Source organism: Serinus canaria, chromosome 3 (assembly GCF_022539315.1).
Source record: "Serinus canaria isolate serCan28SL12 chromosome 3, serCan2020, whole genome shotgun sequence".
Lineage (NCBI taxonomy): Eukaryota > Metazoa > Chordata > Aves > Passeriformes > Fringillidae > Serinus > Serinus canaria.
In genome coordinates this window covers 19,375,433-19,396,842 of record NC_066316.1, presented here as the reverse complement: position 1 = coordinate 19,396,842, position 21,410 = coordinate 19,375,433, and the positions used below count along the sequence as shown (strand labels likewise).

The 21,410-nt window shown below is 38.6% G+C and overlaps 1 long non-coding RNA gene across 1 annotated transcript; it reads left to right on the top strand.

Annotated features, from left to right (window-relative positions):
* The first annotated feature begins 6,720 nt into the window (after positions 1 to 6,720).
* On the top strand, positions 6,721 to 21,312 carry LOC127059368 (uncharacterized). The gene is made up of 3 exons (XR_007777069.1): positions 6,721 to 14,018; positions 16,488 to 16,538; positions 17,219 to 21,312. It is a non-coding gene; the product is annotated as an uncharacterized LOC127059368 (long non-coding RNA).
* The last annotated feature ends 98 nt before the right edge of the window (positions 21,313 to 21,410 follow it).

The window sequence follows — 21,410 nt, the reverse complement described above, 5'->3', positions numbered from 1 at the left end:
TTTTCTACTCCCCAGTTTCAGTAATTTTTTTAGCATGACAAGCTATTCTGCCTTTTGCCAAAGCCAATAGATCCAAGTGTCTTGCTTAATCCTCTCTTTTTCCCGTTTTTGAGGAGTGGATCTGGGACACTCTGTCACAGCAGATTGCTGCCAGTACTGACTATGCCTCCAGAAATATCAGCCAGCTCCCAGGGACTAAGTTTTATTCAAATCCTCATGCCCTGAGACCTCAGCCAGCTTTTACCTATCTTGAAGAGTAAGCAAGGGGAAAAAAATGTCACTGTTCAAGTACAAGGCATGTAATTGGCAGTAGCAAGTAACAACTTCCTGCTGCTAAAAATATTTTGCTGTATTTCATTTTCCTAACATTAGCAAGTCAGCAGTCTGTTCTGAAAAACAGCATTTTAAATGGCACATGAAAACTCAGCTGTTTGAAGCAGTGAGTGAACAGCAGTTTTTCCTGGTGGCCTAGGCTTCCTAATTACTGCAAATTAAATTGAAACAGGTGTGTTCTGATGCAGCTGAGCTAACATTGCCTTGGCCTAACTCTAATTGCAATCCCTGACAAGTGAAGTAGTGGCATTTTAGCGATAATGTATCACTTTTGCCCCATTTTCTGTTCTTCCTGAGCTCCTATCACTAATGCAAGGTGGCAATTAATTTTGGTGACAAGTGCATTCACCAAAATGAGAAAGTGACAGGTTTCTGTCAAGGTGGCTTTTAACAGGGTCAGAGAATAGCATAAAACAGTTGTGGGAGTACCATGGAGAAAATAGATAATACTACCAAGCCAAACCCAGCTCTTTTGATTGCTTTTGCAATGTGAATAATTGCAAATACAGTGGATACAGGGTTTGGCTTAGTTCCCTTGTTATAGGTTGAGAAGGAATTACAAATGTCATGACAATCCTTAGAAAACAGTAAGTCCCCAGTTTGCATCTATTTTCTTCCGTCTTCTTGGCTTGTGAGTGAAACGCCAGCCAATCACGAGATGCATTGTGACATATGCTGTAACAGAGTCCCAAATCTCAGGGGATTTGAGGTCACTTTTGGGATGTTGGAGAGCTCAATAGTTTTCCTTCAGTCTGCGGGAAGTGAGCACAGTTGGACTCTCTTGTCCCTTTAGCTGAAGATGGTGTGGTTCTGTGTTCCAGATGGTGCCAAGCTCATACTGGACAAACAGATTGAAGTTTAGCCCAGAAAAATCTGGGTTGCTGGTTGGTATTGAGAAGCAGCCAGAGGCAATATTAGTCTTTGAAGACAGTGGGCCTGCTGTTAGATCTCTAGTCAAATGAAAACCTTAATAGTCAAAAATTAGCCCAGCTGTTTAACAGCATGTTTCAAAAGTAATTCAGACAACTTTTTGACTGATTTGCCTCTTTTTTTAACCAGGCCCTTTCTTACTACACTTTAAAAAAATAATTTTTCATTTAATACTCTAAATAGGGTGAGGGTTTATTCACCAAAAGGATGTCTCTGCAATGCTTACGGCACTGCAACTCCAGGAGCTGCCTGGTAATTTATGGATAGAGTTTAAAGTGCTTCTTAGAGACGTTAAGAATCAAAAAGACTTCCCTTTTGCCTAGATGGTTGCCTGTTGTTGGGACAGACTTCCTGTGCCAGATGCCAGGGCATACAGAGTCCTGAACTGGTATGTCTTACCAGCTGACTTTAGATTCAGATGAGGAGAATGATAAAGAATGCAACCTTTCTGGTTCATCCCTAATGTTTCACTCCTGATCATACAAAAATCTTAAGGCAAAAGGTGCCCTTCACTTTTGGGAAGAATCAATTTGAGATCAATTTGAGGTGCTTTCCTCTTTTTTTTTTTTTTTTTTCCTTTTGTACATGAGCTTTGTTATGTTTTTGTCCTGTTTAAATATACAGTCCTGAACAGCATTTTGAGGAAGATATTGCAAAATTTAAGAGCCATGCCTGGATCTGTACCTACTGAAGATATGAGAACATAAACTAGAAAGAAGGTGTCTCTGTCCTGCTCCAGGAAGAAGGCAGGAGCAATTAGTTGGCAATGTTTGGTTTATGTTCTTACTCTTTTGAGGTACTTTTTTCTTTCCTTTCAAAGTTAGATAAGAGTTTGGCTTTAAAGTACAAACTTTAAAAAACATTTAAAAATGTAACTGGAATAACTGACTAAGTCCTATAAGACTGATATTATTTTCTTGGAGTTTGGTTCGATTTTGATGAAATACACAATGCAGTAGGCAAAAGAAAACTCATTTAATAAAGTCTTTAATTCTTGGGCTTAGTTACTGTGTTCCATAGTGCTTCAGAAAAAAACAGTAGTGTTTGGACCTTTTCTTCTTTCTGCTTTTCTGACACTACACATTTGTATTTCAGATGTTTAAATTTGTGAGTAGATCATTGCTGTGAATGTGGGTGCCTTCTGAGTAATTCATGTGCTTGTATAGATATATAAAGTCAGAGAACAAATATGAATAAGGCAGAAATTGGCTGAAAAATGTGGAAAGCCAGAAGTCATTGGTAACATAATTTTGACATTAAAACAAAAAATTCTCTACTTAAGTTAATCTCTTCTCATGTTAGATCTTTCACTGCTTTTTTAGTAAATCATCTTTAAAGCCATTTTAAAAGGCTCTACAGATGAAGTGAGCCAAGTGGGTGAAAGTAACTTGTATTTATAACAATGAGATCCAGATGGCAAAACATGGAAATGGAAGCCTAGTGGACAAAATTTGTTAAGACATAGATGGAGGAAAGTGGATATGAGTTTACTTTGCAGTTGACACATGTTCTAGAACAGCTGCAAAGATTGTTTGGGAGATCATAGAAAAGAAACCTGTTCCATAAGTTTTCCAGCTTGACTCAACCTTCATTTGAGATGCAGCTGGTTAATGGTGCTCTGGAGAAAGGAAATAATAATTACCAATTCAGTTTCCTACTTCTGTTTCATTTCCAAATCCTCTTCCACTGTGTGAACCTGATATGACTACTCAGAAGAGAATCTATCAGTTCCAATTTCAATATCACATCTGGTCAAATATTTCTCTGCACACTGCACTGTGACTTAGCACCCAGCTGTGCATTGGGTGAGTTCTCTGTTAACTGAAGAGTTAGATTGAAAAATCATAATTTAGAAGAGCCAGTGGCATCAATCCAGGAAGGCCTCTTACTCCCCATGGCATGGCGTTGAGCCTGAGTACCATAGCAAACCTGCTGTCATCAAGATAAGTTTTGTCAGCTCGAAGGACAGAAATCCCACTCTTCTGTAAAGTATGTGAGGGCTGTAGGCACTGCTCTGGTGAGGAGGCACCTAAAACCTTCTGTAGGTTCAGTGTGTGAATATGTAGGATCCTTAAAAATGCAAGGAAAAGTTGGTATCTCCTTATTAAGTGCTTAAAAAAAGTTGTGCAATGAGTGTTAAACATTACTCTTGAACCATTAATTGCTAATGACAAGGAATTTGTAATTTGTCACGATTCCAGACAACAAAGCCAATAAGAATTTTTACAAAGCCAACAAGGCTTTGTAACCTGTGTCTTAATACACAGTGAAGATTGTCAAAATAGACCCAGAGAGTGTACGTAGAACCTTCCACCACTTCAAAGGGCCAGTATTTCACTGGTGGTGAATATTTTACCCTGCTTCTTAGAAATAGTTACTGTGTTAAATTAAATGCAACGTGAAGCAGTAATAATCTAATAGTCTGCAACTCCTAATGAGAGCATAGAAGGATTAATTGCTTGCTTGTGCTCTCTTGGTTGGCTAAAGGTGTTTGTCACCACAAACAATGTACAGTGATAGGCATCAAGTATGGCAGATCATGGTTTGACTCAAGCAAGCCATCAAGACATTATGTCATGTATACAGTAGAAAATTTATAAAAATATTACTTCTGCTGCTTCCTGACTTTTAAAATATGCAGAAATTAATCAGATTGCAAGTGTTACCTGCTACCATAGTTGATCTTAGCAGAAAAAATGCTTTCTGCATTTTATCAGCCAAATACTGATACTCAAACACGTGAATATGAATTCTGCTGCCTTAGAGCCTATGGTTCCCACTGATGGATCTATGTAGAAAGCCTGTCTTCAAAGATGGAGTTTGTTTTGTTTGAGTTTGGAGGATTTGAGGTGAAGTTCTTAATTTAGCTATGGTGTTGTGAGGAGCGGCCAAAATAGTTATGAATCTTAGTCACACTAATAGGCCAAAATTGCCAAGGCAGTGATTTAATGCTTTCAGACTAATAAGAATGGTCGAATGCTAACCATGCTCCCCTTCCATAGTTTCTGTTGCTAATCACTAGTCCACAAAAGGTATGTTTATGTATCAGAGGAGAGACTCTCTTTTGTGTTTCCCTTTTTATGAAGTGGAAGTTGGAATACCTTGCAGGTCAATGCAATGCATGATTTAGGCAACTAACTTCATCTACTCTTAAAACAGAGCTTCCCTTCATTGTCTTTGCACTGCAGAAATATTAATGGCTGACTGATAACCTTCTGGACAAGAACTATGGCATTTTCATCACTAGGATTTTTCCAAATACATGGTAGTTTAAGTCAGGTTTACCCAGAGACTGATTTTGACTTAAGCCTCGAGTCTGCTTTTTTCAAAGAAATTAATGTTTTTCACTGTTTCTACTGAACAGGTTACTCTTAAGTTGGCTAAATAAATGGTCAGTGAGGAACTCGGGGTTCAGAAATAGAATTAAATTTTTCTTTGGTTTGCAACAGAGTATTTTTCAGTTAGGACTTTCAGTTTACTCTAAGACTTACAGGTCTGACTGCCCCCTTTCCTTCCCCACTGGTTTGGGAAGGGGGTAGAGGCTTGTTTAGAAGTAGGTTCCCTCTCCTTTCAAGCAGTCAGCCTGTGGAGAAACATTTCATTTCATGACACATCACATCAGATTTACACTTGGAACCATACAGATTTTTGTACTGTGGTCACTTCCAGCCTGTACAGAGGTGGTGGGGAGTGCTACATGCTAATTTAACATAATTTCCTGAGAAATGAACTGGATGGCAAATAGTGCTGACAGAATTTATAATATTATATTCATACATTTTTGGAAACAATATGGCCTCTGCTTCTGTTTGTATTTATAATTTAGCATGAATGATAACCAGAAGTCAGAACCGTGCTGGTGAAAAGAATGAATATTAATATTGGAAGTGCCAGGGCAGATTTTGTATATCAAAAGCTGACAAAAAAGACAATTTGCAGAGATTTCAGTAAGTGCATCATTAAATCATCCTTGGCTCCTTCTCAGTTGTTGGGTTTTTTTTAAAAGATGCCTCTCTAAGCAAAAATACAAACATTTGAAGCACTGAAGGTGACTTTATTGGAAGAACTAGATTTTTTTCCTTACTAAGGAAATATATTTTTTCTGAAGATGTCCAACTGATTAATGCCAGACCGCATGGAATTACTGAGTGAAATCCTCAAGATGATTTAATGTTTTTATAGCACAACTCGGTTGTCAATGTTTTTGTGTATATGAAAATATTTGGCAGCTTTGTTGACCAAGTAGATGATGGTACGTGAATTTCACATTTTATATAAAGGCCCTTGGTTTCATATTTGCAGTTAGGGGTTTAACATTCACTTAAATGATTGCCTTCATAATTTCTGTAATGTCATGAGAAGTGAGAGCCTTGTGTCATGCTCCACTCCACCAGCTCTGAATATTTTGTTTTCCTGAAGTCATTTTTGGACCCAGCAAGCTGTTAAGCCTGGAATTGCCTGTAGTCCTGCTGGCCTCCGCAGCTCCCCCATGGCCCACAAAGGGACTTAGATCAGCTCTGCTGGTGACAAAAGCAAGTTCCATCCTCATAGTGGAACCCCCTTACTATCTTTGGTATGAACAGCACTGAGAAATGTACATATTGTATAAATTCCCTTCTTGAAGTACTACTAGTATTTTGGTTAAGCTACTCTAAAACTACTGGTATGCATTTGTTCATAGTTTGGAAAATACTGTTTTCATTACAGTAAACCAATATAAACATCAGCAATATTGCTATCAAACAAATTAGTTCTCATATGAAATGTATGGTAAGTAAATTTGTTGTGTAGCTGAATACAGTGTTATTTAATGGAACTTGGTTTGGTGCCAAGCAAACATATGGATCTTTAAATGCGTTTCCCGTGGGGCTATGTTGAAATCATCCACCAATAACATGGGCCGAATTCCCTTCCAGATTTGCAGGCTGGCTGCCCTTATTATATGAGATTTGAAATGCAGCTAATGGTGCAACAATTTCTGTTTTGTCAGTTTGGGGTGTTTTTTTTAAATTTGCTTCACCAAAGTTTTTCTTCTCTCACTCCCTCCCAACAGCCTTCCTTTCACCATGGAAAAGTTTTATTTTATCTTCAAAAGCCACAAAGGTTCTTGATTCCTTTGGGGATTCTTGTCGTCATTTCTCTTCTAGCGCTTTCCTTTTACCTGGGAAAATTGATATAAGGGAAGATAAGTGGAAGACAGAGTAATACAGGTAAATATTCTTGTCTTCGCATCTTTAAAATAATTTAAATTATTTCTTTAGAAATATATGAATTTGGAAAAATTATTTTTTCAGAAAATACTGGCTCTTTTTTTTTTAGTTGTAATAGTCTGTGTTCTTTAACAGGAAATGATATTGACAAAGCTGCTTCAGACATCATATTTTTAACCACAGGACTTTAGTGGGCTGCCACAACAGGTTACATTACACTTACAGCAGAAGTTATAGCATAGATCCTCATCTATGATCTTGCTATTGTGTGTACTTGTTTTGCTTGCTGGATGTCGTAGTATTTTAAATCAGTGTCATTCCCTTCTTGGAGTGAAACTCAAGGTCAAAGCTTAGTACAGTGTTCCTCCATAGTAGTCACTATTCAAGTAGGTTTAAAAAATTACTGTAATTACCTCAAGTAACTTAAATTTAACTCACTGCACTTTCTTTAAAACCTTCCCTTTATACTTAATCAAATTCTGAAGTGGAACTAAGAAGGATGGGCTTCATTTGACTTTGTCAAATTCCCTCCAGTGCTACAACCACAACTGAGTGTGTTATAACAATTTACTTGGACATCTGCGTGTGCCGATGTCTCTTGTCATCAAAGCTGTGTTTTGGCTTACTGAGACAACTAAATGGCACAAACTGTGTTCCTACATTTGTGCCCAACATAATCTCCAGAGCTCTGAACACATTTATCTTCTGGCTGGCCAGCCAGACCTGGTCAGGTTAGCTGATGGCAGCAGGCAGAACTTTCAGGCATTCAAAAGCAGCTTAATATCCAGCTCCAGGCACTGGATGGAGACCACCTTGGAGGGACTTGGTTTTAGGGCAGCCGCAGGAAAATAAAGTGTTCTTTCAATAAATAATTAGGAGGGCGTGTTAATGCTATACAGAGCAGAGCAGAGTTGTCTGTGTCAGTTCCTTCTGTTAATTTGTGGAACTCATTTAGGACCAGTTGAACTGTGCCAAAATACATCAGATACAAAAATACAAAATACAAAATACAATGTCCTTACATGAGTGGAGCTACTGGGGGCTTGACCAGTAGCATGTCATCTGAGGATCTGCTTCTCCTGGATAGTACAGATGATGTCAAAAAGTTCAGTAGTATGTTTTTAATTATTATTTTCTTAGAAGCCTCAAAAGAACGTAGGTGAAATGGTGGCATAATGATGACAGCTGGAGAGGGGGCACTTGTGTTCAAACTCATATAGCCACTACTGGCAAGCTGAAAGATGTTCTTACTCCCTCACAAACAGAGTTAGGGGCTAATTATAGACCCACTGATGTAATCAGAACATTCTGACCCACCATTATAGTCCTAATCATAGTTGTAAGTTTGGTAAATTAGAAAGTCTGTTTTTCTTGCTTCCTGCATAAAAATTCAATTTCAGAATAACATTTTGCGTTATTTCAGGGACGTTGCAGGGCTCTAAAGGTGATTAAAATTACTCAGTCATCAGCAGCATGACTTGTAACACACCCAAAGGCTGGTTTTAATAGTATTGCTTCATTTTGTTACTTGTCTTGAAAATTCCTTTGCTGGAGGTGAGATGTGGTCTAGGGAACTTCAAGTGTTAGACTGAAAAATCAGACTTTGTGTAGCTACTACAGCCTGCTGTCTATTTTGTTAAAATCTTGGTGGGAAGGGGAAAATGAGGAGTGAGGGCAGCCTGGGGGCACTGAGTCCTGTGTGGAGCATGGAGCAGTGTGGGTACTGCAGCACTGTGCTCTCTGGAGCACTGTCCAAAGCAGGATCCACAGCAGAGGAATCTGTGCAGCTCTGTGACTTCACTGTGGAAATCCAAGCTTAGTCATCATGTGTTTGATGGCGCATGGACTTTGTGCACTGTTTTTACCAGGTAAGTGCACCAAGTCTGGCGCCTTATACTTAAACCCATGTTTTTGCAAGAGAACTTTGTTCTCAGAGCAGTTGACTGAACTGTTTCAAGGCAAACCCAAACTTTCACTGTAGTCTGTACTGTCAAAGGTTGTTAAAGCCAGATTATTTAGCTGCTCACCCTAGGTTCCCTTTGGTCTTTTCTGGGAAGAGTTTATCTAGTCCCTTCCCAAAGTGTTTTCTGCTTGGAGCCCAGGTCTCTTCATGTCTGTTTTGTGTGAACAGTGTTTTGGACTCAGAGCAGAACTGAGAATGGAAGGGCAGGAGCCAAATGTTCAAGTTTCTTCGGCCTGCAGGGGCAGAATTGGCACATGGACGACCAGGGCATCACATGTGAGGTCAACACCAGAGTAACATCAGCCTGTTAACATGCTTTGAGTTTGGGTGGTGGTGCAAACATGCAAGTAGGTGGTGATGTTGCCCATTCACTCAGAGATAAGCTGGGCTTTCCTGGCACAGCCCAGATGCAGAGACAAAACCTCCAGGTCTTGAGTGTGTTTTGATCCGGTGTTGCAAACTGAGACCTGATGCACACTGAGAGGTGAGCTGTCATAGCAGTATGCATGGATGGAAAACAGGATCCCAGAGGATTTTACCTTCTTGGAAGACAAATGACATGTACTACTGTTCTGTTTTGTGGGTTAGTTTGGGAGTTGTTTGTTTGTTTGTTTGTTTGTTTGTTTGTTTGTTTGTTTGTTTTATAGGATCAAAAGCAGTGAATAAAGAGGGAAGCCAGAACAGTGTTTGAAGTTGGAAGTCAGTACTTGGGAATCAGATATCAGAGATATCAGGCATGATGCTGGAGGGGGTGAGGGAGAACAGCAGAGATGGTGAATAACCTTCAGAGGAAAAGGCTCTGGGTGACATAACCACATTTCAGAGAAGATGTAATACTTAAGGGGCAAGAGGGGCAGTAGAAAATGTCAGAAGCTTTTGAGAGAGCAGAAGATAACAGTATTTTCCCCAGCCACCACTTAGAGATAAGCTTCTCTTTAGGAAAGAATCAGAAATATTTAAAATTTATGTGATGTGCATTAAATAAAGTGCATTTTCAGCCAAATTTTAAACATGGTCAGAAGCTTTTCAAAGCTTTGTAATCTTTCAAATTATAAATCAGTGTTTTTACACTGTATTAAACTCCCAGCCTTTGTGATAAGCCACCAAATAAAGGACTAGAAGCCAGCAAATATTTCTTGCTTAAAATTTCAGAAGTTCTGCATTCTTTCTCAAAAGACTGAAAAAGTTGATTCCCAAATTCGGTTCAACTGGTGTGGATAACTGCTGTTTGGATCTATAGGGTTTAATTATTTGGTGAAAAGTTGAGAAGTTGGTGGTAAAAAGACACTTGAAAGGTATGTTTGTTTAGCAAAGTGAAACAAAAGATACACTAAAAATAAAAGGGAAACTGCTCTGTTTAGTTGCTCTGTCCCAAATAAAATGTGGAAAGTAAGCCAGCTGCATAATGGACTAAATGCAGAGCTAAAAACTTCTGGCATTTCATTGCAAATGTCATGATTCTGTCATGTATTTCATAAAGCTGTGGCTCATTTAAAGTCATGACTGTGAAAATTTCTACTTATTGTCATTTCAAGTTTTTAATCTGAATTGCATGAAAATTGAAAATATGCTCTAAAAACTCTAGAAATCCAAAGCAAAGGAAAAAAACAAATGCAAATTATCTTCAGTAAAAAAGATAATTTGGGGTTTTTTTAAGTGGTCATAAAACCTTGGGGTATGTATCTGAGTGCTGTATGTGAGTAACCTGTGTTTGAGTGCTACATTTCACCAACAACTTCAAAGTGATTATCCAGCCTCAAGAGGAATATTTGCTAATATGACCAGGTCAATATGAGGGTGATTCCACTGCATGACTTCGCTGCCATATGAATTTCCCAACATGTAACTTAAAACTTCATTCTTGCAGATAAACCTTTTTTTTACTACGCTTTTTGAGGTGAACCTGATCACCATCCTCCTCTCAATTTTTTTTCTGTTTTTCATATTAGGGAAATAGTTGTCACTTATTCCTTGATATTCAGGTCCTAGATGAAATCTAAGTTCTTCCACCTTGCCTTATGTCATGTTTTGTAGGTCTATATAATTTTTATTGCTCAATGTTTAACTGGGTTAGAGGCACCTGGATGAGATCTTGCAATAGCAAAGTTGCACAGAATAACCACTGCCCACTTCTTAGGAATGTTGTTTGCATTTTTAATGCAAACCAAAAAGAGTTTTGCCCTCTTGCAAAAAGTGTATTGATTGTGAATTGTATGTGGTTTGTCATATGGTGTAACTCCAAATCCCCCAAGATCATCTACAGTTTGTGATAGTACTAAAAGTAACAAAAAAATTTACCTTTTTTAAAGTGAGTTGGCTTAAAAATAACAAAATCCATTTTAACTCTCTGCTTTAAAAAAAAGGGGGTTGGGGGCAGGGAGGAGAATTATTTTTTTGGGTGGAGAGCTTTTATTTCTAGCTTCATACCAAAGCAAATTTTTATGGCTGAGTTATAAACCCCTGAAAATTGCAGTTCATAATGGAAACATTGGCAGACATTGAACGGCACTGCTGTAAAGTAGTATGAAGCTTTAAGTTTTTCCACTTTTAGACCTGGAATAAAACTAAATTACAACACTTTCCATACAAGCATTTGATTTTCCCCCCAGTAATTTCTGGTGGATCTGTCCCGTGTTTCCTGACTTCCTATATTGCCATTGGACTTTTTCATATTGACTCTGCAATTGGTTTCGTTCAATCGGTAGATTTACCAATGGAGATGCTCAAAGTGTTTTTTTCTGTGGCAGAGGGTGCTGGGGAATGTAATGCTGGCTTGAGGAAAGTTACACTGAAGATTTATGGAAGAAATTTACAGCAAATGGGGTTGGAATGAGCGTTATGGGACTCACAAAACACGTGAAGTGATAAGGGTTCTTACAATATTGTTCTGCAGAATAGAAACGTTGTGTCAGACTCCATTCAAACCCATTGACCAAGTGGATGAAAAGCACTTCAAGATGGTAATGTCTGGATTGTTGTTCTTTTCAAAGGCAGAAGAAACAGAGCAGCAATATGATTTTTCACAGCATTGCAATATGCTAGAGAATTCCAACAGGAGCAATTTTATCTGAAAGTGGATGTGAAAGCAAAAAGCAGAATGGAAATCAGCAAGTGGACATGGCTTTTTTCTGGAATTATTCCTGGAGCCATTTCTTATACTGGCGCAGGCTGCAGGAAGCTGAAGATCAACATGTGGGTTATTTATAGCCATTTGCAGATGATCTGTTTAGCTACTTCAGTCCTTAGGGCAAGACTTGCAACACCACTCATTTGGCCCCTTGGTATTCCTGTTACAAACTATGGGACCAGGGCATAGGCAAATAATGTAGCCTTGCTTTTCTGGTTTGGGTCCCTCCTTGAAGATGAAATGTTTTGTTTATTATTATTGCTTTTACTGCATTCCAATGGATTTGTGGTGCTTTCTGGCATGAACAAGTCAGGGACATGGCATATTCTTAGCAGGTTTGTATTTAGCTATTTTATATGGGCAGTTTTGCCTTCAGCCCTGTAACAACTTCCCAGGCTCTTGGGGCAGTTGGACTTCTGGAGTTCTCCTTGAGCAGCAGGTAAACTTCTTTGGACTGTAATGGGAATGATTTTAAATCAAGATACAAGAGACAGGTGCCTGAACATTAGCCTTAAGGTCATAGATAAGGACCCTTTTAATAGGATCCAGATCAGAAGATAAACACTCCTGTCCAGACATGGCTGAAAGTTGTACCTACCTTTTGCCAGAAGTTACAGTACCTGTAGGTCTTCACTGGATGGAAGTGCAGGAGAGCTCCATAACCTGCTGCAGGAAAAGTTCTTTAGACCTCACCGAGGAGCTGAGCTATTCCAGCTGACTTTGTAGGTGAATTCCAGCAGCTGCATCTGAAAAGCTGTGTAGTGTTGAGACCCCAGTAAGGAAAGTGATGAACTGGAGCAAGTCCAGAGAAGAGCTGTTACAATGGTTAGAAGGCCAGAGCATGAGAGGTTCTAAGAACTATTGAACCAGATGGAACCTGGTTTCCTTAGTTATGGGTGGTTGAGGGGATCCAGTTGCCATCATCCATTATCCAAGGAAGTTTCTGGAGATTTTTTCAGACTCTCAGAAAGACACCATAGCAGACAGACAAGAGGCAATGATCATGATTTGTAACAAAGGAAATTGTGTTTGGATACAAGGAATGTATCTTCATCATGAGAGTGGCAAAGCACCATGAAAAATCAATCCCTCCTTGAGGCTTTTCGAACCTCAACCAGACCAGACCCCACACTGAAAAAGGTGTTGCTCTGAGGAAGTTGGAGTAGCTGACCTCCTTAGGTCTCTTCCAACCTATTTTTTTCCTATGAACCTGAATTCATTTTACCAAAAGGAGCATCAGTATGGAAGAAAAGAAGTAGCAGAATTGAGGAATTGAGAAACAGGCAGGTATGTATATGACCAAATGAGAAAAACAGGCTTCCAGCTATTTACTTTTAGTGGTTTAGTTTTCCTTTGGAAAATAAAATTAGGAATAATCTGAAAGAGAGAAATACAGTTAAATCAGAAGAGCTTAGTATTTTTAGCTCCTGTTTTTCAGAAGTAAACCATTGTTTTAGAAGAGTATATTTCCATTACAAAGCAGAGAATGATTGTAATGTTTTCTTAATATGCAGTGAAAACTACAAAAAATAAGCTCTGCAAGCCTTTGTGTAAATGTGTGTGTATTAACTATAAATAAACTGATGTATGCATTTTCAGTCAATGTACATAATTTTACATCTTAAAAATTGTGAGCATGGAGATGTCAAATAGGATGTCAAAAGATTATATAGCATTATGAAAACTAGGGTGGGTTTTTTTTTGTTTGCTTCACCTGAAGGACAGTTGTGGAGGGTAAGAAACATGGAGAACTGGGCTTTTGCTAATACCTCCTCACTACAGCAATCAGCCTTGTCACTTTGCATTGGTTTTACTCTAAAGCTTGCCAAAGAGATCACCTGTCCTATAATACAGTCAGACTTGATCAGATTAATAATTAACCAGGGACAGTAATAGTTGCTCAGTGGTGCTCATGGTAGAGTCTGTCTTGTACAGGAAGCATATTTGGGAGCAGAAACCAGGTCTTCTCTGGGCTGGTCCAACTCACTTTCCTCTGGCCTGCTCTGTGTATTTGTTGTTAATACAAGAACCAAAATCAACTGAAAGCAGATAACCTTGTGGTATAGCATCCTGATTGTTTTTAAACACTGATAAGGGCACTTTGTAAGATTAGCTTTTGATATGTAGCTGTTTACATTTGGAAGAGACTGAGAGATGCTAATGTCCCTTCTGGCATTTGTAGATATTTTGTTTTCTAAGATTTGTGGATTTTACATAGCATAAGATCAAGCAATAACAGAGCTGTGACACGCAGGATTGCTGTTGAGTTACAGAATGAGTCTTTAGTCTCCAAGCAAGTTGCTTACTTTGCAAGTCAGTGTCTGCTCTCTTCAGTGACTCCTTTGACATAAAGAGTCATCACTTTGGATGGAAGATTCTGTAAAAAAAGCACAGCGGAGTTGCATCTGTGAGTGGATGAAAGAAGCCTTCTAGTTGGGATTTCTTTTCTGCTCAGGTAAGGCTTCTTCCTGCACCATAGATGTCCTCACAAGACAAGCAAACATAGTCTCTGTTACTGAGCCAAAAGGAGCAGATAAATCTGACAAATTTTGCTCTTCTGCTATTTTTCTCCGTTTATGAAAGGTCACAGTGTGAACCACTTCAGTGCCTTCCACTGTTTTCTTTTACATTTTACAGTGCTTGCATGATCTCAGTGAGGGAGCACATTTATTGTGCATGCCATTCAGTTTAGATTCAACTGCAGCACATGATTACAGCGACTTAGAGGAAAAAAAATGGAAAATAATTCCCTGATGTAAAACTGGTAACAGAGCCAAAACAGTAGTGCCAGTTATTTCAATGCCTTACATAGTGATTTGCGAATTCACTGCAAACACATTTAATGATTTATTGGGACAACTGTGCATATTAACCGGCTCTGTCAAAACCTTGCATGCAAACTTCTTTTGATGATAATTTTTCCTTTTAATATTTTACAGAGAGGCATTAGAAGGTGACAGTAGTGAAAGCTTATGTTTGCATCATACTTTTCAGTGCCACCCATGAGTTTATCCCGTCAGTCTCCACTGTATTATTTTATTTGGGAAAATATATGCAATGTCTCATGCAAGAATGAATACCTACAGGACTGATCTGAACCCTATAAATATTTAGTAGGCTGATTCATAACCCATTTTTTTCACACACACGTATTGCGCATGCATGCACCTACTGCCTACGTGGCTCTCTTAGGCTGCTGAGGACTGTGAGGAGTTTCTAGCTGGAATCACTGATTGTCCTTTAGCCTTTGCCCACTCTTTCCTAATTTGCACAGATTCAATTCATAGGATTTACAAAACAGGCTATGGCTGAATGGAGTAGGATGGAGGGTTGCAAGTAAAAAAAAAGAAATTCATAGGAAATGTCTGTTAGCCTCTTCACTTTATGGCAGCTCACACACAGGTAAGCTCATTTTATTTCAGGCAGGCATTCACTTAGATTTATGATAGTTTCTATCACAAGCCTCTTGTCCAAAAAATGTACTTTCAAACAGCGCTTGCCATGATGGTAAATGCAGAAGCCCTGTCAACCTTTCAAACTGTGTATGAGGCCCCTAATACCTTTGCACAGGAGAACATTACAGCTGTTCCCTTCCTACCAAATCTGCAACAAGGAATGACTAAACGTCACCTGCAGAGAATTTTAAAGGTAAATTGAATTAATGAAAACCCCAGGTTATTTATTTATGTTTAGTTTAGAGCCTGAGAGAGGCAATAGGTCAGATTGTTTCTGATCCCAGAAGTCCCATCCCACGACCTTATCTATGTGCTGGCAAGGTGAAGCAGAACAAAGTGCCAGCACAAAGCAAACAGTGAGAGCTGTCTAAGGGCTGTAGGAGGAAGTTGTAAGTAAAGACTTGTTTCTCAGACAGTGCAAAGGCTTGGTCTTTTTACTCCTTCCTGGCTGGTTATCTGCAAATAAGCCAGATACCATTATAAACACTCTGGGAGATGGTCTTATGTTTTTGTAAGTGTTCAGTGTGGTTTGGTTGGTAACAACTCTAGAAAAGTTCCTTTTATTCACACTACTGCATGTGTCTGGGGCTCAAGTATCTCAGTCCTGTTGCATATCTATTTTTAAAAGCCATATTTTTTATAGCTTACATACAGAGTCTCCAATGCACATTTATGTGCTACAATGAGGTCATTTTTCAGGATAATTGGGAAAGTCAAGTAATTGCTAGCAAAAGTAAACATTTCTTTTCACGTCCATGAAGCAAGTCTTAGAGTTGTTAGATACCTACACTTTTGAAATTAAACAGTGCTTTCCATCCATGTGAAATCCATCTTGAGCTATGCTATGATGTCATCTGGCAATACCAGGGCACGTGTAGGCCACTTCAATGCCCTTCATTCATGATGGGGATCCTCACTGTGATTTCACTTTTCCCTTAGACAGCAAAAAGTGATCTATAAAAGCTGGTATTCATATGATTTATGTGTATTTGTAGCATGCCTGTTGTCAGCTTAAGACACCAGTGGGACAGGCCAGCAGAGTTTTCTCTCTATTTTTTTATTGCCTTTATGGTCTCCAAAGCATGATCTTGTGGCCTGAAAGTATTTATCTGATGACAGTAAGATACTTTGGAATAATCCCCTCTGTTGCATTTATTCCGGACCAAACAGAGCAAACTTGGTCTGTGTCTAGGCCTCCTTATTTTTTGTGGTGTCAGGTCATCATTTCTCATTTCAGCTCTGGTGGCCATTGCAGCTTCTCTGCCGATACACCCAGATTAGTCCAGGACTCCTTAGTACCTTCTTCCATAGAATTCCCCACAAATTTTTTCTTGGTTCATCAGTCTTGACTTAGGATGTAACTATAAGAGCAAGATTTGTCCTTCTATGTCAGAAATGTTAATTCTGAGATTACTCCTTCTAATGCAGCATCACAATCTAAGTTACTTTTCTGCTTCTACTCTCTGCAGTTTTTGCTACCTAAAGTCATTCACTAAACTCTTCGACTCAAGCTCCACCAGGTAAGAATTGTCTTTTGCTATCTCAGAGTCTGGTGACCCAAACTCTGACTGGAATGTCAGTTAATTATAGTAGCTGTGATTATTCCCAGTACTTAGTGGCATGTATTCCAGTCACTGAGAAAGGAATGAATTTGGGTAGCATACAGCCAAATGCCTTTTTGATGAGGAAAGGACAAAGTTTATGGTCTGAAAAAAGGATCAGATTTCAAATTTTGTTGCAATGAATTTGGGTGCACTAATAGGAGAAAGATAAATAATATGGCTGTAGAGGCTAAGATGTTGCATACAGGGGAGCCCTCAGTTACAGAATGAAGGCTGAGAACAAGTAAAAATGGGGGGCTTTGACAGAGTGGAAAAATAAGAAATACAGGATGATTGATTGCTGCAAAGGCCAGAGAAGAAGAACCGTGGCACTGGGCTCAAGTTCGTTCTTGACAACAGGGAGCAAAACTCAAAAGAAACAGAAAACAAGTTCTGGAAGTGCATCTGCAGCAGTAGGCACTGATAAACTCTGCCCTCTGATGTGTGCTTTGATGGCCTGAAATGTTTCAGAAGATGCTTAATATGTCCATTGGCTCCTTAAGATCTTTCACTAGTTTTGAGTACTTAGGTAAATATTCAGTAGATTTTACTTCATCCTGGATGTAACAGAGAGTTGTTGATTTGTGTGCTTGGTGCAGCTTCAATTACTTTCTCCAAAGGAAGAAAATTCTGGGAACCTCACAGGATTTTCAGGCTCTGTGGATCTCTGTACTGGTAATAGAAATCTGTCACCTTCATTTTGTCATTCTGAAATATCAGCAATATCTTCTCTAAACTAAATAAATTTGTGTTGCCCTGGGAACCAGCTGGTTGCACACATTGCTTTCTGACTCCTTTGAAATCCACATGTTCCCTCAAAATCATTAATTAGATTTGCCACTGTACCTTACCATAATTCTGTAACTACTTGGTATGATGCAGAAGAAAGCTTCTAGCACATTGGTTCTGCATGTTTTTGAAACAGACTTACACATAAGTGGTGCAAATGAAGGATAAGTTGAGCAAAAAATATTTCAAATAAGAATTAGAAAACATCACTATAAACACATCACTTTTTTTTTTTTTTTGAAAGTTGTAGAAAAGCAGGGATTATAAATGCCTCAATTTTCCATATAATTTCCCTTTCTGCCATGTAATGCACTCATCTGTACTGGATATTTTGTGTGCTCTCTCTAGCTGCATCATTTGCTTACTGCTGGAATCTCACTTTTTTAGTTGCTTTGGGTCAGCATTAAGCAACTGTTCTCCTTGTCATTGGTCTTACAAATATAAGCCAGAGTCATGGCTTATGCATAGGATTTCTCCAGCAAATAAAGAAATTAGATTGAAATCTAATTAATTGCAGTAGCCATGTTACCAAACAGATGTACATAGGTGAATTCTTTTCCCAGCATTAAGCACGAGTGGGGCAACTCTGAGGCTTGGATGTTTTCTTTCATCTCGGCAAGTGCTCAAGGCCAGGTTGTGGTTTTAAGCAACCTGGTCTAGTGGAAGGCAGTCCCCGCCCATGACAGGAGGGTTGGAACTAAATGATATTTAAGGTCCCTTCAAAAACAAACCATTCTATGATTCATTTCTTGACCAAAACCAATTTTCATCCATTGATTACTGTGGAACAGTGTTTTAAAACAAAACCACACTCATCCACTTACAGCAACCCTTCAAAACATTAAGGTCTGTGGAACAGGATCTTTCCTGGTTAGGTTAAAGTAGTCACACTCCCTTCTGTCATAAAGTTCTGGTGCAACATAGACATGTAAAAGAAAACACTGGCAAGCACAGAAGCATCACCATAGACTGTATAACAGTGATGGTCCTCAGACTGAACTTGGATCCCATTGTTTTCCCCTCATTCCAAGAATGATCAGGACCTGTCCTTTAAAAATGGTGAAGGAGGACATAATTTTAATTTGTCTTGTGTTCTTTTACCTCATTTCACCAAGAGGCAAGCTTAGACATGAGCTTAGCCATGTTTGATTTTGGCTTTCATTTCTCTTCCATTTTTAAACTGTGATAGCCTGCTTTGTGTTAGAGTTTATCATTGAAAGTCTGTGCTTTGTGTTTTCCTTGAGGACCACAAAGGAATATTTAGCAGGTATTTCAACACCTTGGTTGAAGATGTGAAGTTTTGAAACCCATGAAAAGTTTTCTGTGTTGAAATGCCTCTCTCCAAGAAAATAATGGAGATATAGAGAGAGTAGAAGTTCATGGCTCCTGGAGCTTTTTTCCAGTAAATTCAGAAAGAGTGGGACAAAGGGCAAGATGCTTTAAAAAATACAGATTATCAAGAAATATAATTCTGTCTATTTTTAAGCCTCATCTGAGATAGAGATTAATAAAGATGAAGATAAACCAAACCAAATAAGGATGATTTAAACCTTTTTTTCTTAGTCACAACTGCAACTGCAAGTCTTGCCAGTGAGTATTTTCGATTTCTACATGTGTAAAGTTGTGTTCATTTTCCATTTGTTCATTGACACCTAATCAAACCTGAGTTATATACTGACCAAGCAGTTTTCATAAAACCTATGTTTATGAACACGAGAGAGCCAAATAGAAAACTTGGAGGGGGGTAGTTTGGAGGTTTTTGGTTTATTTTTTTGCTTGTTACAGGTTAGGAGTGTTTTTATCATACATCTATTAGAAGAGTGTTAACAAAGGATTACAAGAGTTGAGGGTGCATATTTAACTGAGGGATATTATACAAATTTTTTTCCAAAAGAAATGAGAGAACAAATTGTCTTCCAGACAATTTGGATTCTACCAAATTTCAGACCCCTCCAAATATTTTTAAAGCCCCCAGAATGAACTAAAAATAGAAATCTTGCTAGCTCTCTCATAGACTAGAATTGGCTCTCTTGATTACAGGCTTTGAAGAAAAGCCATATCCTGACTCAGCAGGCAGTTCACTGGTCAGAACAGGAGTGGTTTTCCCATGTTCTCTGGGTAACCCCCAGCTGTGCAGGCTGCCTGCAGAAGCCTGGGGGCTTTGTAACTACATTTGCAAACTTCTCCAGCTGCAGAGGTCTTCAAATGGCAGCAAAGTCAGTGCCTAGAGTCAGGCAGTGTATTCCATGACCTTGAAGCTTGGTTGCGTTTTCCTGCCCTCTTGATAGGTAAGCAGCTGTATTTTTTACACACAATTTAGACCCCAAGGAGGACAGGAATGATTTAGCAAACATCCAAGTACTTCACAATGAGACGTTTTCGAATGCAAGATTTCCTTTGAGAAATACCCGTTTCTGTCACTTTTTGAAATACTATGTATTCTTACATTCCATTTTACATCGCTAGCCACATTTCATGACTAAATCATCAGCAAGGTTCAATTAAATTTTTTTCTCAGCTTGAAGAGGAAAACAATGTCTTAAAAACTTAGCTAAAGAATGAAGCAACACGCATTGCTTCTTATGTGGAGAAAAGATTTTCAGTGGAACCTGGATTATCTTTATGAATCTTCTTTTTTATTTAATACCTTTCTTGATTGTTTTAATATTTTCTTGGAACATATTTGCCTTTTAACTACTTTTTTGTCCTTAATTTCACCTGCTAAGAGGAGAGCTGATGTAGAAGGGATTTTTGAGTATTGCTGTGCAACTACCTTCAGATGAATCCCTGAACTTGTTTCAAACAATGCTGCTGTTGGAGCATTGAGAAATCAGGAAGCAAAACTTGCCTTCCAGCTCCTGGCCCTCTAGCTAAATGACAGGTAAGACTGAAAAAAGGCATTAAATTGCCTGTAATGGGAGTAGTTATTTAGTTAAATACAGGTCTGGGTAGGACCATGTCCCTTTCCTATGCAAAGTATTTTCAAGAAAGTAGGGATTCACAATTCTAAAATTTTCTAGATTGTAAGGAGCTGGATGCTATTGATATCCTTGTTGATAAACTTTTCTGGGAAGCTTCCAACCTTATTTGCTTCACAGGATTTCAAAAATAGAAGAAGCACCACCACCAGCACTGTGAAGGTTTCTGGTGAGTTGACATCAATATTGCACTCCAGAGTTCTGGAAAGATTAATTAAATTACAGCATTCATGTTGTGGGAGGGGAGGGTAAGGCCTGGTTTATCCAGCACAGAAAAATGAGAATGATGACTGATCTGTGAGAGCCAGTCATGGGGATTAAGGGGAAAGGAAAGAATTACTTAGAGGATATTCTTGGCCCATGAACAAATGAGCTTGAACAATTCATGAATAAATGAAGCTTTTGGAAGAAGCTTAAATACAGGGTCTGGAACAGCGTTTTGGTCAGGAGAAATGGGTGAAACACTGACCTACTTTCAGTGGGAACATGGTTAGTTACGAAAGAAGCCGATATAATGCACTTATTGAGTGAGCCCAGGAGGTCTCTCCTCAGTCTGTGGTCTGTATTAAAGAGAGCAGAATAACAGCAGCAGCGTCATAACAGGGGTGGTGATGACTACTGCGTTCTTCATGGTTCTCATTGCTTTTCATATGTATCTTTATCTTTGATTAAACAAAAAATCAAATTAACAAAATTATTACGCTTCATTATTTTACAGTCAAAACTTTTGAATAAAGGCACAATGAACAAAAGTATTTGTTGAAAGAAGGAAGAAAAAAGATAGGAGAGCTGTCTTTCTTTTCCTTCAAGTTTTTCTGCGCCTTGTGCATATTTGTGAACTTGCCAAGAGCCTGTGTTGTTGGCCAAGTGCTCTCAATTTTTAGTAAGGTGAAATTAAAAAAAAAAAAATAAAAGAATCAATGATATTTGCTTGACCTATGTTTTTTTTGCAGAGTGTGTAATGAAAACTTTCAACACTGTGATTACTAAAATTGTATTTGCATTGTGAATGATGATCATCTTC